Genomic DNA, 13,303 nt, shown 5'->3' on the forward strand with positions numbered 1-13,303 from the left:
TGGTGACTAATTATTTTTACAGAGAAAAGGCCAAGTGTATCTTTACAATTCCGGGAATGTTACTTCTTTGTCTAGCAGACATTCAGATTCTTTCTATATTTATTGCTCTCTTTAAAAGTCAACATCCTTGTTTTTGTGCCAGTTTCATATCCTGGTTCATTATGTTCTCATCTGACTCAAGAGGCTCAGGAGCCTTTCAGGGTTGTTTCAACCCTTCGCTCTCCACAGGATTGTTTCTGTAATTCCATGAGGAATGCTGTTGGTATTTTGATTGAGACTGTGCTAAATCTGTGTAATAGTTTTGGAAGTGGGCCGGGGATTTAACTCAGTGGTTTCACCACCTACCTCACAAGGGGAAGGTCCCGAGTTCGATCCCTGGTAGCAAAAAAAAAACAGTTTTGGAAGTATGGCCATTTTGATTATATTAGTTTTGCCTATATAGGAACAGGGGCTATCTTTCCATTTTCTGATGTCCTCTTCTATCATCTTTTTCAGAGTACATCATTGTAAAGGTCTTTCACTTCCTTGGTTTGGTAAATTCCTAAGTATTTCATTTTCCTTGATGCTATTGTGAAAGGTGTTGTTTTCCTAAGTTCTCTCTTGGTTACTTTATTATTTGTGTACAGGAAAGGTATTGATTTTTGACTGTTGACTTTGTATCTTGGTATGCCACTGAATTTGATTATTAATTCTAGGCATCCTTTGGAGTTTTTGTGGCCTTATAAGTAGAAGATCATGTCATCTGCAATAATGATAATTTAAGTTCCTTTTCTATCCACATCCCTTTTATTTCTTTCTCTTATCTAATTGCTCTGGCTAATGTTTCAAGCAGTGTATTCAGCAGTAGTGGTGGTAGTGGCCATCCTTGTCTTGTTCCTGATTTTAGAGGGAAAGCCTTCAGTCTTCTACATTTAATATGCTGTTGGACATTGATTTACCACAAATGGCTTTTATCAGATTTAGATAAAGACCTTCTATACCTATTTTCTTCGGTTTTTTAAAATCATGAATTGCTATTGGATTCTGTAAAATGCATTTTCTGCATCTATTGAGATGATCCTGTGGTTTTTGTCCTTGTGTCTGTTTATGTGGTTTATTACATTAATTGATTTCTGTATGTTGAACCATCCCTGTAATGAATCATTCTTGGTCATGATTTATTATCTTTTTGATGATCTGCTGCATTCTGCTTGCCAGAATCTTATTGAGGACTTTTGCATCTATGTTCATTAAACTGTTAATGAGTTCATTACGGAGTAGTTCTGTCTTTTGGTTGTGTAATTTTCTGGTTTTGGAATCAGAATAATGCTTTCTTCCAGGAATGACTTTGGAAGTACTGTTTTGTCCTTGGTCTCTCTTGAGGGAGACCTGGAACCCCGGAAAGCACCGACTTTTAAAGAAAGAAAAGGAGACAGCCTGGGGGACGAACAGCAGTTTAATTCCTCTGGCACTATTCGACAATCACAAAGGAAAGAAGCAAGGCTTTTATACGTGTAGGAAAGCAGCTTAGTTATTCTGGCTATTGTTTTTCTGATTTTCACCTCTGATGATAACTAGTGACTTTAAGTGACTCATAAAAGCTACAGGAGAATTCACAAGTCCCGTTTCCATTCACCAATCCCATACATCAAAGAGCACACCACAACCCTCTTCTTATCAGATAGTATCAAGAGAGCAGGAGGACTTTAGCCAAAAATCAAGCCCACCGGCCCACCATAAACAGCACAGATTTGCATAGTGAGGCGTATCTCTCTTACCACCCATAGAGTCATTGGGTCACGGTCCTCTGATCCCGGAAAATGGTAAATAAGAAAACTAGGAAAACCTGTTTTTCTCCTGTGAGACTTATACAAGGTCTCAAAATTTTCTGGCATTCTTTTAACAAACAGACTTGTGGTATTTCCCAGAAATGACTTAATTCTCTTAGTTAACAAACTTCTTGTGATCTATTCTTACAACTAGATAGCTGAATTCTACCATTTCCCACACTTTCCCTTTTGATTTCATTAAAGAGTTTGAGGAATATTGGCATTAGATCTTCTTTAAAGGTCTTATAGAATTTTACAGTGAATCTGTGGGGACATGGGCTTTTCTTTTTTTTTTTTGGTACTGGGGATCAAACTCAGGACTTTGTGCTTTCAAGGCACACAGCGGAACCACTGAGCCAAATCCCTGGCCCATATGGGCTTTTCTTAGTTGATTTTTTTTTTTATTTCATCTTCATTTTCACTGACTATTGGATTATTCAGGATTTTTTTTTTTTTTTTTTGGTACAGGGACCCAACTCAGGTCCTTGGGCTTGTGAGGTAGACGGCAGAACCATTGAGCTAAATCCCTGGCCCTAGGATTTTTATATCTTCTCTCAGCTGTGATAGTTTGTAAGTATCTAGGAGTCTATTCATGTTTTTGGGATTTTTATTTTTACTAGAGTACAGGTTCTCAAAGTGATTACCAATGATCCTCTGGATTTTGCCAGAATCCATAGTGATTTCACCTGTTTCACTTCTAATTGCATGGATTTGGGTCTTCCTTTTGGTAAGATGAGTGTCTTAGTTACTTTTCTTTTGTTGCTGAGACAAAATACCCAACAACCGAGGTTACAGGAGTAAGGTTTATTTAGCTCACAGTTTGTACAGATTTCAGTCCATAATCAACTGGATCCAAGGCGGAGTGGCACATGGCAGAGGAACAACAGTTCATGATGACAGAAGACAGCAAAAGCAACAAGGAGCCTTAACAGCGTCTTTCTGCCCCTTTCTTCTCATCCAGAGTACCTGAATTGGGGTGGTGCCATACCAATCACTCATGTGGTTTAGTCATCATGCTCCCTTAATCCCAGCATCACATACTCTAGATTCAGCCAGCTCAGAAAAAGCATGAGGCTTTGGGGCGACACCTAAACACAAGCCATAACATTCCACACCAGGCTCCCCAAAGACTCATGCATATCCCTATATGTAAAAAACCATTTAGTTCATCTCCAAGCATTGCCAAAGTTGCAACAGTTTCAGCATTGCTGAAAAGTCCAAGTCTAAAATCTCCTCTGTGATTTAAGGAAAACTCTTAGCTGCAAGCCTCTGTACAAATGAAGAGAAGGTTAAACACTTCCAACATTCAGTCGTACAAGATAAACATTTCCATTCCAAAAGTTACAAATGGGGATACAAATGGACTTGCTTTGGTCCTATTCAAAATCCAGCGGGCAAACGTTAAATCCCACAGTTCCACTTCCAGCATCCTCAGCAATCTGTACCAAGTGGTGAACTCCAAAAAGCTTGTGAGGCTCCGCCCCTATGGCACTGTAGGTGGTTGTAGCTCCCACAGCTTCTCTCTTGGGCCAGTTCTGCCTACTCCTTGCAGCTCTCCTCAGAAGATCCACACTCCTGGCTTCTCCAAACTTCTGGTGTCTCCACTGCATCTTTGGCTTCACATTCATAGCTTCACACATTGCCGCCCCCTCTGGGGCACACTGCCTGATCCCACAACTCTTAAAACAAGCACCACGTGCATGATGATACCACAGTCTGCAGCCAGCTGTAGCAGTAGCCAGGCTTCCCTCTCTCTTGGCTGTAGGGGTTGAGTGCCTGGATTGCTGAGCACTCTGAATCCAATTCTGAGGAACAAATTTTCTAGGCTACTGCCATTCTGGAACATGGTGCTCTGGGGGCTCTCTTCTCAAAGCAGTCTTTCACTTTTGCAATTTTCAGGCTACAAAAGGTGGAATCCTGCTGCTTGTTGTGATAACCTCAGGCCATCTTTCCTATTCTCTGGTTCCTTCTCAGCAATCAAGATCTCCTCTGCTCTATCTTTGCAGGCCACAACTACTGGAGGTTCCTCTCTGGCCAAATTAAAAATGTATTTAATCATCCTGTTGTGATCTTTGCTCTTGATTTGACATAAATCTGGCTAAAAGCCCCCAACAGTAGCTGTGCCACCACCTCAATGTTAGACTGCCTTGAAATTTCTTCTGCCAGACCATTTAGTCTGCCATCCTTAATCTAAGTCTCAGGTGAAGCCTCTGGACATGAGCAAAATGCAGACAAACTTCCTGCCAAGATATAACACACATTGTCTGGAGTCCAACAGCCTGGTCCTCACCGACTTTCTGAGCTCTGACCAGAATCTCCCATACAGAACAGCCTAAGGCATTCCAGCTCTATTTCTTCTTCTCCTCTTCCTCCTCCTCCTCTTTCTCTTCCTCCTCCTCCTCCCCCACCCCTCCTTGCCTTGCATGCCAGGCAAGCGTGGCACCACTGAGCTACATCCCCAGCCCCCAGCTCTATTTCTTCTGCCAGCATCTCTGAAACTTAACTTCCCCTTCCCACAAGCCAATTCCAAAAGCTCTTGAGTCATATGGCCAGGTAATGTCATAAAAACAACCCCACTTCTCTGGTACCAAATTTCTGTGTTAGTTACTTTTCACTTGTTGCTGAGATAAATAATACTTAACACCCCTTAAGGGGAGATGGTTCATTTAGCTTACAGTTCATAGAGGTTTCAGTCCATAATTGGATGGCTCCAAGACAGGTTTAGTAGGTGGCAATAGTTCATGGAGATGGAAGACAGCGAAAGAAGCAAGGGGCCTTAACGTCTTTCTGCCCCTTTTATCCAGACTACCTGGATTAGGGCGGTGCCAAACCCAATCACTCAAGTGGTTAGTCATCATGCGCCCTTAATCTCAGCATCACACACTGTAGATTCAGCCACCTCAGAAAAAGCATGAAGCTTTGGGGGGACACCTAAACACAAGCCATAACAATGAGCTAAGGATTTGTCTTATTTTTATTCGTCATAGAGCTTACTCTTCATTAATTCATTGTTTTTGGGTACCGGGGATTGAACTCGGGTCCTTGTGCTTGCGAAGCAGGTGGCGAAACCACTGAGCTAAATCCCCGGCCCCAATTCATTGTTTTTTTAGTCTTTCATTAATTTCTGCCCTGATCCTCCTTGTACTAACTTTGGATTTCAATTTTTTTTTTGTTTTCTAAGACATTGAGTTGCATCATTAGGTTATTTATTTGAGTTTACTCTCTATCTGTTGTAGAATTCACCTCTATAAACTTTTCTCTTAGGCTGCTTTTTTGTGTCCCATGGATTCCTGGTGTGTCATACTGGCATTATCATTTGATCATAGGATAATTAATTTCATCTATGACCCATTATTGAAGAGGGTATTATTTAATTTTCATGTATTTGCATAGTTTCTGTGGTATCTTTTGCCATTGACTTCTAGTTTCATTGCACTGTAATTTGATAATATGCAAGGGATATTTTCAGTTCTTTTGCATTTATTTAAGTGTGCTTTATGGTCTAGCACGTGGTCTGTTTTGGAGAAAGTCCCGTGTGCTGCTGAAAAGAATGTATATTCTCTTGTTTTGGGATGGAACACTTTGTAGATAGCTATTAAGTCCATTTTTTTGAAGATTTGCTTCAAATCTGATTTCTTTGGTGGTTGATTTTTATATTTAGTTGATGTATCCATTTCTGACAGTGAAGTATTGGGGTCTGCCATTACAACTGTACTGGTGCTTATCTAATTTTTCATGTCCATTAGGGTTTGTTTTATGAAGTTGTGTATGGTGGCATTTGGTACGTATATGTTTATGATTATTGTTTCTTCCTGTTGGATTGTTCCCTTATTCAATATGTGGTGACCTTCTTTTGTCTCTTCTGATCAGTATTGGCTTGAAATTCATTTTCTCTGAAATTAGAGTAGCTGCTCCTGCTCTTTTCCTGTTTTCTGTTGCATGGAATGTTTTTTTTTTTTTTAATTTCAAACATTTATTAACTGAAAATCATGATTCCTCTAGCTCTTATCCCAGAAATATCCATATGTTGGAAATATACACACTGAAAAAATGATCTAGTTGGGCCGGGGATTTAGCTTAGTGGTTCTGGTGCCTGCCTCCCAAGCACAAGGACCCGAGTTTGATCCCCGGTACCAAAAAAAAAAATGATCTAGTTCTTTTTGATGAGTAAATGATTTTTCTATATCTTTAGGTAAATTCAAAAAATGTAGGACCAGAGCTTTAGCTCAGTGGTGCCGCTGCCTGCCTTGCAAATGCAAGTTTCTGATTTCAATCCCTGGTACCAAAAAAGAAAAGTATTACCTCATTCCACTGAGAATTCCATTTGTAAGACTTACTCTATTGTGTTTATGGTTTTGTAACCAATTAAAGGCATTGTATTATTAAAAATGGGTGAGATTACCTGCCTCAATTTCTTAATATATACTGGTAATTACTCTGTAGATATATACCCTGGCTTTGAAAATGGCAAGTTACAGTATGTAAAATTGTTATAAGCAAGAAAAATTGTTGAGCAAAGAGGTAAGCCATAAATAAGATGACTAAAGGAAAACTATATAAAGAAGAAAAATGAGATGTAGGAAGAGATTTAGTGTATCATATGTAATCTATTCTTTCTTATTTTTTATGTGTGTGATGTTAGGGATTGAATGAACCCAGGCCCTTACATATGCTAGACAGTTTTCTAGACATTTAGTTACATCCCCTGATCTATTATTTTTAAGGTTTTTGGGTGTTTCAGAACCAAAGAAAAAGGTAACCTTTCCTAAGATGTATAAATGGTTTACTTTTAATAAATATTTATTGATTTACAATGTAAATAAGAATAAACAAATATAGATTATTCTTGCAATTTTAAAAATGGCACATGTAAATGAGTACTCTGATACAAATAATTTGAAAATATTTATACTATATATAATTCTCCATCTTAGGATTTTGCTACAGAATATCACCCTAGAATTCTATTTTTCTTTAATCACCCAGAAGAATTAGATGATTGTGAAATAGGTTCTCCCATCATAATACTGTTTCTGTCACTTAGAGTTTTGACAGCATATGTAGCTGGAGACTGAAGCACTTTATGAGAAAGCCTCATTCTTCCATCAGCTGGATCACATACGAAGTATTTCACCTGAATTTCTTGGCCAACTTCTAATCCTAGGGCAGTGGGATGTTTAATCTTTCATTGATCAAGTTGTGTGTTATGAAGTAGTACTGCAGTCATATTTGGGTATAGTTTTACCATTACTCCAGAGTCTCTGATTGCAGTTATTGTGGCAGTATAAACAGCTCCAAATTATAATTGGTGTTCTTGGTCATCTTTATGGATTTCAGTGATGAATTTTCTTGCCTCATGCATTGCACTGGGTGTTGGTGCAAACACAGAATATGTTTCTTCATCCACTTGACTAATAGTTACACCTGTTTCAGCTTGAAGTCTTTTTAAATGATATCCACCTGGTCCAACAAATTTTGCTCATTTTGATAATGGAACCTCAACAGTTTCTACAACAGGCCCATTTTCTTTTCTGGATGCTCAAAGTTTTGAAGTTGTTTTGTTCATAATCTGTAATATTTCCCTTTGCCACTGATGCTTGCTGAATAGTCTCCATTACAATTTTTATTGGTATCCCTGGTAATTTAATATCAGCCTGTAATGCAATTATTTCCTTATTGGTACCAGCTATTTTGAAATCCATGTCACCGTTGTAATCTTCAATTCCCAGAATATCTGTCAGCAAACAATAATCTTCTATTTCACCTTTCTCAGGATTGATTTTGGTAATCAATCCTATTGCTACACCTGCAAGAGCAGATGCCATAGAAGAGGACCCATTTGACTCTAGGACTTCAGATGTAACTCTTACAGTGAAAGGAAAATCTTTGGGAATAACAGGATACAAAGCTTTCTCTGCAAAAGCACCATACCCAAGTTCTCTCCTATTTATTACAGTGACTTTACTGGTTTCATTAGTTGCATAAGGAGGAAACTCATAGTGCAGCATGAAATTTTTTTCTTTTATCCCATTTATAGCTGTTATAATTTAATCTGATTTTATGCTGAATTCTAATGAATCAAATGTAACAGTACAAAGCACCTGTGTTTGTCCCCTCTGAAATAATGCTGATCCATGAAGAGTTTTAAACATATCTACCTCACAACTTATATTCCTAAGTGAAGTTAAATCATGTCCATCACATCTTTTGTATTCATTCAAAATAATACTTCTAAAAACCTCCTTTGAAACAACTTTGAAGGACTCCATTATTTCATATGGATCAGCCTCTGGAAACTTTTCTTTTAGTTGTTCTTCTGTATCTAGTCTTATCTTGTTAACAGCCTTATCTCTGGAAACTTTATCATGGTCATAATCTGTAAAAACTGTGTAAAGTTTCTCCATGGCAAGGTTATGAGCATGTTTCACAATGTCTGGTAGAGGGGTAAATATCTTCTGAGATGTCCTCTTGGCAACTCCAATTTCTTTTACTAATTGCTGCATCCCTTGAATTATTTGTTGGGTATATTTTACTCCCACTTTGATAGCATGGCAAAAGTCTTGCTGTAAAATATTCTCTGCAGAGGCTTCCAACATGACAATCTGACTTTTAGGGCTCCACTAAATTTAAAGTACTAGAGACATTTCTTTTCTTGTTGGGTTAACAATACCTTCTCCATCAATCATTCCTATTCGTACTGCCCCAACAGGTCCATTCCAAGGAATATCTGATAGTGAGAGGGCTACTGAAGCACCATTAATTGCTAGGACATCAAGTTCATTGATATCGTCTACTGCTAACAGATTACAAAGGACCTGTGTATCATAAAAGTAGCCAACTGGAAAGAGGTCTAATTGATCAATCAGTTATTCGACTTCTAAGAATTTCTCTATCAGAAGAACCAATTTCTCTTCTAAGGTAGTTTCTGGGAATTCTACCTTCTACAGCAGCCTTCTGTCTATAGTCAACCACCAAAGGCATGAACTGTGAAGGTGAAGGTTTTATTTTGCTGACTGCTGTGACCATTTCTGCAGTACCACCTGACTGTACTACAGCAGAGCCATCTGCAAATCTGGCCAGTTTTCCAGAAGATACTTGTAATTTTCTTTAAGTATAGACGCAAAAAGATTGTGCACATCATTTAACTCGTGTTCAACAAAACTGATGTTTCCCTTCCTTTCCTACCCTGGGTTACACTGGCCACACTTTTTTTTGTTGCATGGAATATTGTTTTGCATCTTTTTTATTTTTGTGGGGGCGGTACCAGGGATGGAACTCTGGACCTTGCACTTGCGAGGCAGGCGCGGTGCCACTGAGCTAAATCCCTGGCCTGTGTTTTGCATCTTTTAATTTTTAATCTGTGAATTTCTGCTTGAACTAAATGTATATTCTATATTGTTAGATTTTGTTTCTTTATTCTGCCAATCTGTGTCTTGATTGGAGAATTGAAAGCATTTACATTGGGAATTATTACTGAGAAGTATTGACATTCCTGTCATTGCATTATCTTCCTATTGCTGATTTCCTATATTTTTTCTTTTCCTTAGACTATCATCACTTAGGTGTATTCATTAATTTTCACTTATTGGCATTGTTGACTTCATTGTCTCTCTTCAGGATGTCCTTGAGAATTTTTGTAATGCTGGTTCAGTGGTCATGAATTTCTTAATGTGTTCCTTGTCATGGAAATACTTTATTTCCTGTGTCAATTTTGAAGGAAGTTTTTATAGGATTTTCCACAGTGTTATACTTTTGATACATTTGAGTTTCTCATAGGTGTCCTTGTTCATGTACATCTAAATGCTAAGTAATACTGTGTTTTAAGGTTTTCCTGCAAGAACAAATGGAGTAACTTGAATTGTACTACAAGAAAAAGAAAATAAAAGAAATCAAAAGAAGTTAGTTAAAATATGCCCCATATTAATGGCTTGGAAGACTCATTGTTGGGAAGATGTTAATTTTCCCTCAAGTGATCTGCAGATTCACTGTATTTATAATAAAAATCCTACAATGAATCTTTTGGGTAAAAAACTGCAAGTAACCCCCAAAATTTATATGGAAATAAAAATATTAACACCAAAAACAGTTTTGAAAAAGAAAACCAAAGTTAAGTCACAGACAGAGAGGAGTAGTGGCATTGGTGCAGTGCAGAGCACTGGATGGCAAGGCCACCTCTGTGCATTACCTGCCAAAGGGTCATGGTAGCAGAACCAGGGCATGCATTAGTTCATGCATGGGGTAGCTAGGGTGGCAGTGATAATGGCAGTGGTGGCTGCACAAGAGGACCATGTACCACAAGGTGTAGAAGCTGATGCAGCATGAGTAGTTAGATGCCTGTTTGCCACTCCATTGGCCTAGTGCAATCCCAGTGGCTCCCCACAGGAGTTGGCTGCAGCAGTCACTGGGCCAGGGAACTGCACCTTGAATGTGGCAAGGTGGGCAGTGGTAGCAGTACAGGGTAGCAGATCACCATGGAGGTGGCCCAGAGGTTTCTAAGCAGGCTTTGTGCACCAGGGGGCAGCCCACATAGGTGCAGCACAGGCTTTGCCATGTAGCTGTTGCCCTGGATTCCAGGGTCTGGCAGCCTCAACTGCTAGGGCTGTATGTGAAAGCAGCCAACCCAGAGGTAGTAGCAGCAGGCTAAGGAATGCTGGAAGTGGGGGACAGCGGTATGGAACTTGGCCTCCATGCTATTTTCTACAAGAATGTCAATGAGGCACAGCTGGAACCATTGCCACTGCCACAGCTGGGTGCACATAGATATGCATATGCGGCAGCCTGTACACAGTGGCACACCTGCATACAGCAGCACACCTGCACCCTTTTGAGGGTGGTAGCAGCTCATCGGTGGATGAGTATTCAGAAGAGGATGTGCTCAGGCTGGAGCAGTTCAACAAAGAGTTTAAGCAGTGTTCAAGGTGGACCTCACACTGGCAGAGCTAGAACTGGTGCTGGTGCTGGACAGACTGTAAGGTTAAATAATGTGTTTTTGAAAACCAACATCTGAGGTCCTGTGGCAGAGCTTCAAGAATGTGCAAACTCAAGCCTCTGTTCAACAAGTAGCTGGGAGACAGTCCAGTGGCAGTCCTACCAAGCTGGAAAAGATCACAAGCACAAGAAGTACAAGTATTTAAGTTGAGGTTCAAAGGCATACTCCAGAGCCACTTCTTCAAATGTCTAAAACCTTTGGGACATGAAATACAGGCCTGGCCTCTCCATTAGCAAGGGAAGGAGGTGGTGCAACACTGGCACTATACCACTACCACTATCACACTTTGCCTGGCTCGATGCATTGTCTTTGTGGCCAGGGTCCCCACCGGCACAGGCTGCTGGAGTCTTTTCATTTGGTTGCTTTGGATTTTACCAAAAGCCCAGAAACTTTTGTAGAAAACCAAACACCCAGAGGTCCCTTCCCTAAGAACAGCAAAGACGGATTATATGTTGTGTCACCAAGCCACAGAAGAGAGAGGTGAAGATCTGGAGGTACCAACTTACCTGGGCATCCTACCTGCCCCTTGCTCCCTGCCCCTATCCTTTGTTCCTACCCCCTAGCTGTTTAGCCTCCTGTGCCTTCTTCAAGTTTTTCTTTATTGTTGTGAAATTTTCATCATAGAGGCTTTCAACTCTTGACCTAAATTGATCCTTAAGCTATTTTATTTGAAGTATTTGTGAATGGAATTATTTTCCTGATTTCTTTGTCAGCTAGTCCATTTTTGGTTTATGATAAAGCTGTTGTTTTATAATGTCGATTTTATATCCTGCCATATTGCTGACTTCATTTATCAGGTCTAAAAGTCTTCCCATAGTGTCATTAGGGTCTTGTAACTAGAAGATCATATCATCTGCAAAAAAGGACTTCTTCCTTTCCTATTTGTATCCCTTTCATTTTTTTTTTCTCTCTTGCCTATTGGCTTTAGCTGAAATTTCAAAAACTATATTGAATATGAGTGGAGAAAGTGGACTTTTAATTTTTCTTAGTCAGTTATTTTTCAAAATATTTAATTAAAATGAATTCATTTACCATTTCTGATGATCGTCTTTCCTGTATATAGATTTCCTATTTCAAACTTCTATCAATCATTTCCTTCTGCCTGAAGAATTTTCTTTACTATATCTTGAATCTGGTGGTGATAAAGTATTTCAACTTTTATATGCCTTTATTTCACCTTCACTTTTGAATGATATTTACATTAAGCATAGAATTTTTGCTGGCAGCTGTTTTTTTTTTTGTATTAAATTCTTTTATTGGTACATTGTAGGTATACAACACAATTACATGTCTCATTGGGAATTGTACCTTTACGTAATGCATCTTGGTTCTTATTTTTTCCCCATTCCTAGCCCTCCCTTCACACCCTTCACCCTTCCCTATTTACAAAGACTTTATTTCCATTTTTTCCATTTCTCATCATTTTTCCTTTCCCTTCTTTCCTTTCCCCCACCCTTCCCACTACCCCTACCCCTTTGGACCTTTTCTTCCTATTTTGCTTATCGGTTATTCATTCTAATCATTGGTACATTTTAGGTATACAATATAATGACATTCATCATTGGAAATTTGCACCTTTACATAGTCTCTCTTGGTTCTTATTTTTCACCCTTGCCCAGCCCTCCCTTCAACCCCTCCATTCCTCCCTATTTACAAAGATTTTGTTCCTATTTTTCCATTTTCTCATATTAATCCCATTCCCTTCTATCCTTTCCCCTAGCCCTCCCACTTCCTTCCCCTTTGCCCCTTTTCTTCCTATTTCACATTACCTATTATACATTTAGTCCTTATTTACACTTGTGAATGTTCTTTGTGTCACAGAATATGTATTCTGTTGTTATTGCTTAGGGTGTTCTGTAATTATATCAAGGTGTTCTCTAATGTTGTTCGAGCCTTCTCTACTTGTTCTGATTTTGTTTGTGTTATTAATGTCTGAGAGAGCAGTGTCAAAACTTACTAATTTTGGATTTGCCTACTTGTCATTCATATCTTTTACTGTCTTATGCATTTTCAAAACCTCTTAAGTGCATATACATATAACATTTTGTCTTGGGGAAATCACGCCATTATCTTTTCATAAGGTTCCTTTTATCCTGATAGCTATTTTGATTCAATTAATACAAAGTTTCAGTCTTTTGCTTTGATTAGTAGTTTATATTGTCTTTCTCTATGCCTATACTATTAATCTTTGAACGTGTGTGTGTGTGTGTGTGTGTGTTATTTCACAATAAGTAGGTAGGTGGTTGGGTTTAAATAGGGTAAGTAGACAGATGGATTGATTTGTGCATTATCTCATATAATGATGTCCCTTTTTATTGATTAGACTATTAAAAATTTTTTAGTTTTTTATTAGTACATGTTTGCAGTCCATAATGAATATATTTATTCTGGGGAGTTGGTACATATACACAGTATATCCTAGTCCCTTTTATCTCCCCCTCCCTTCCCCTCTTTCCTTTTATCCCTTTCCCATCTACCTCCCTGTTTCCTATCATCTATTAGACCA

General features: G+C 38.8%; 1 pseudogene; it reads right to left on the reverse strand.

Moving 5' to 3' along the window:
• Positions 1-6,786: 6,786 nt before the first annotated feature.
• Positions 6,787-11,311, reverse strand: LOC101713686 (polyribonucleotide nucleotidyltransferase 1, mitochondrial-like; annotated as a pseudogene).
• Between the last annotated feature and the right edge of the window lie 1,992 nt (positions 11,312-13,303).

The sequence above is a fragment of the Heterocephalus glaber genome, unplaced genomic scaffold (genome assembly GCF_053883595.1).
Source record: "Heterocephalus glaber isolate CG9 unplaced genomic scaffold, H.glaber_assembly_v1.0 deba00001613, whole genome shotgun sequence".
In the NCBI taxonomy this organism is placed as follows: Eukaryota; Metazoa; Chordata; class Mammalia; order Rodentia; family Bathyergidae; genus Heterocephalus; species Heterocephalus glaber.